Raw genomic sequence first — 4216 nt, 5'->3', positions numbered from 1 at the left:
GGGGGTTGACTGTGGGACCCTACCCAGTACACCTGGGGGTTGACTGTAGGACCTTACCCAGTACACCTGGGGGTTGACTGTGGGACCCTACCCAGTACACCTGGGTGTTGACTGTGGGACCCTACCCAGTACACCTGGTGTTGACTGTAGGACCCTACCCAGTACACCTGGGGGTTGACTGTGTGACCCTACCCAGTACACCTGGGGGTTGACTGTAGGACCCTACCCAGTACACCTGGGGGTTGACTGTTGCACCCTACCAGTACACCTGGGGGTTGACTGTAGGACCCTACCCAGTACACCTGGGGGTTGACTGTGGGACCCTACCCAGTACACCTGGGGGTTGACTGTGGGACCCTACCCAGTACACCTGGGGGTTGACTGTGGGACCCTACCCAGTACACCTGGGGGTTGACTGTGGGACCCTACCCAGTACACCTGGGGGTTGACTGTGGGACCCTACCCAGTACACCTGGGGGTTGACTGTGGGACCCTACCCAGTACACCTGGGGGTTGACTGTGGGACCCTACCCAGTACACCTGGGGGTTGACTGTGGGACCCTACCCAGTACACCTGGGGGTTGACTGTGGGACCCTACCCAGTACACCTGGGGGTTGACTGTGGGACCCTACCCAGTACACCTGGGGGTTGACTGTGGGACCCTACCCAGTACACCTGGGGGTTGACTGTGGGACCCTACCCAGTACACCTGGGGGTTGACTGTTGGACCCTACCCAGTACACCTGGGGGTTGACTGTGGGACCCTACCCAGTACACCTGGGGGTTGACTGTGGGACCCTACCCAGTACACCTGGGGGTTGACTGTGGGACCCTACCCAGTACACCTGGAGGCTGACTGCACATACTGTAGGCCAGCTATAGATTCTAGGCCACTTAACATGATATAACCAAAGATTTGTGGTGTCCATTACTGGGGGGTTTACAGGAAACACTGTATGTAACAGGCTGACCACACCGCACACGACTCGAGCGACGCAAAATAAATCTACACATAATATGTTATTCAATTTTCACACCCACACTGCTCTCTCTCTCTACGCTTGATGCGCTGCAAGTCCCGCTTCTCCCATCTCCTCATTGGATGTTAGGAGCATATACCCACATGCCATCTCCTCATTGGTTGTTAGGAGCATATACCCACATGCCATCTCCTCATTGGATGTTAGGAGCGTATACCCACATGCCATCTCCTCATTGGATGTTAGGAGCATATACCCACATGCCATCTCCTCATTGGTTGTTAGGAGCATATACCCACATGCCATCTCCTCATTGGATGTTAGGATCATATACCCACATGCCGTCTCCTCATTGGATGTTAGGAGCATATACCATCTCCTCATTGGATGTTAGGAGCATATACCCACATGCCATCTCCTCATTGGATGTTAGGAGCATATACCCACATGCCATCTCCTCATTGGATGTTAGGAGCATATACCCACATGCCATCTCCTCATTGGATGTTAGGAGCATATACCCACATGCCGTCTCCTCATTGGATGTTAGGAGCATATACCCACATGCCATCTCCTCATTGGATGTTAGGAGCATATACCATCTCCTCATTGGATGTTAGGAGCATATACCATCTCCTCATTGGATGTTAGGAGCATATACCATCTCCTCATTGGATGTTAGGAGCATATACCATCTCCTCATTGGATGTTAGGAGCATATACCCACATGCCATCTCCTCATTGGATGTTAGGAGCATATACCATCTCCTCATTGGATGTTAGGAGCATATACCCACGTGGGTGATTGAAAGATGAACTGAGGTCTCCAGTCCAGCTGGTGGTGGTAATGCACCTTAAAGTTGTTTGCCAACCACAATATAAAGTCCACAGAAGAAGACTGAAGAGGAGAGACGACTAGAAATGGTTGACTGGTTTTTTATCTGTGGATTAATTGTCAGAGTAGAGGACCTTGTGCATTTCAGGTAAAATAACAACCCAATGTTTAATCCCGGTTTTGATATTTCCAGCTACGTGTCCTGACGGCGTCTGGTGTGGGTGGACAACAACACACGGTCCGTTCTGCATGTTAGTTCAACTCTCTGGCGGCGGGTTTGTACGGGGTTAATGTAACGCCCAGTAATGGACAAACAACCTCTTTGGTTATATCACATGATCTGGTTTACAATCTGTAATGAACTCTAGGAAGGTTTAACATCAGTTGAGTGGTGAATTTATAAAATGGTTACCCGGAGGATACAGAAATTATATAAACCTATTGACAGGGATGACGGAAATGATCCCACTAAAGGAGAACAATCTTTTCCTCATCTACATTGCATGCTGGGAAAGGGTTTCATTTTTTAAAAATCAGCTTGTGTGCGACTCCTGTTGTTTTTGATCCAAGTAGCCACATAAGTAACTAGGCAAATATCAGAGGTAAAAGTTGGTTTTATATTTCATACATTCGAACAGACATTCGCTAAAAGCCATTTCAAAACGTATAAATCAATAACTAATTCACCGTTTGTCGCAGAAACATCAAACGATGTATGCTTTATTCTATGAAATGTCTAGCTTACTCTCACAACTTTCGTTTTCAATGAAAAATTCCAGTTTTGAAGAAATAAATAAAATCTCAAATATTGCATTTTAAAAGATGAACAAATCAATAACTAATTCAGTGATTTTCACTTTTTTTCGGAGACAATATGCATTTATTTGCAATAACTTTTAAAAATAAATGTTTAATTTCAAGTGCAATTTGTTCTATATGAAATTAGACAATATTTACATAAAAATTTTACAATGTTTTCCATCTTAAATGGTATGCCAAAGTAATGTTTGTATTGTTAGTGCAACAGTTCCACATGTTAAAGTAGTTACAAGGCACAACAGTCATATATATATATATATATAAAATTTAACAGCAAACAGGCCCCTTCAATTATTTTCTATCTTGTCTTTGTTGAAGTCCTTTGTCGTCATCCCCAAACAAGCTGAATGGTTTCCATCTCTGTGACAAACAGTGAATTAGTTATTGATTTTATAGATTTGATGTTTTTCTATCAAGTCAAAACTGGAATTTCTACTCAAAACCAAAAAAGTTGTAAAAGTATACTAGACATTTATAAAAAACAAATCATATCTAGCTTGATGATTCTGTGACAAACGGTGAATTAGTTATTGATTTTTTTACATTTTTAAATGTCTTTTTTTGGTCGAATGCGTGACTATAAAACCAACTTTACTTCAGTACAAAAGTCTCACGTCTTTCAATGTTTTCTCATAACACAGAATAACTAGACGACCTGAGCAGATGGGCTCCTGTTCTGTCCGTTCAGTTTAACATGCACAGTCTCCTACACACTATTATTCCTGTATTAAACCAGACTGGAACACAACTGGAAGAGAAGAATCCTTTATTAAATCCGGTAAAAAACGGACGAGACTACGGAAAAAGGCGTGAAGGACGGAAACATTCCGCGTGTGCGATTGATTCTCAACTACACCTGGACACAACTCCTTGATAACGGATTAAAATAACGTTAGTTTTCTAACTATTCTGACCCGAAACACAACATGAGAACAACGCCATGATCCTACTAAGAACAATGAAATATGACCCTTACCTCCGTAGCGGTTTGAATAGGAGACATGTTCTGCTCAGGTGTTTCTGGAACTAAACTTCCTCTTCCATGCTGACAGGGTAATGCGCATGCTCAAACAGAGTCCTCCTGTGGTATTCAATCAAACCAGTAGTCCGATATGGGGAAGAAAGAAAAAGTAGGAATTAAAAATGGTAAGAAAACGAAAGTAAGTCCAGTGTTATATTCTTCTTCTCCCCTGATTACAAGGAAGTGAATGTCTAAAAGACAGAAAATATTTGACTTTATAACAAGAAGGGGAAATGTAGATGGCTGTCTGAAATCTCCAAATATTGCAATTATATGCTGTCTCGATGGACAACTTGCTCAGCGGGACTTCAGGTTTATTATTCTATTTGTGCTAAAAGAGGTTGGTTGGTGGTGAAAGCAGGAAGTCTTCTATGTCTAACGATGAGTAGGCCCTCAGTAGGCTGCACTCTAGTGTATTTCATGACGACATTTTTTATTTTCTATTTGTTTTTCTACTGTATTATTGACTGTATGTTTGTTTTACTCCATGTGTAACTCTGTGTTGTTGTATGTTGTCACACTGCTTTGCTTTATCTTGGCCAGGTCGCAGTTTTAAATGA

The 4216-nt window shown here is 43.2% G+C and overlaps 1 protein-coding gene across 2 annotated transcripts in view; it reads right to left on the bottom strand.

Moving 5' to 3' along the window:
• Positions 1–3748, bottom strand: part of LOC106595231 (rho GTPase-activating protein 8) — a 76873-nt gene extending 73125 nt beyond the window's left edge. For both annotated transcript variants that reach the window (XM_082978089.1, XM_082978088.1), the window contains exon 1: positions 3612–3748. The gene's annotated coding sequence lies outside the window, so the exon portion shown is untranslated. The remainder of the gene's footprint in view (positions 1–3611) is intronic.
• Between the last annotated feature and the right edge of the window lie 468 nt (positions 3749–4216).

Source organism: Salmo salar, chromosome 07 (genome assembly GCF_965601325.2).
Source record: "Salmo salar chromosome 07, fSalSal1, whole genome shotgun sequence".
Taxonomy (NCBI): Eukaryota; Metazoa; Chordata; class Actinopteri; order Salmoniformes; family Salmonidae; genus Salmo; species Salmo salar.
Note: the sequence above shows the minus strand (reverse complement) of the source record. Positions and strands in the feature narration are given on the sequence as shown.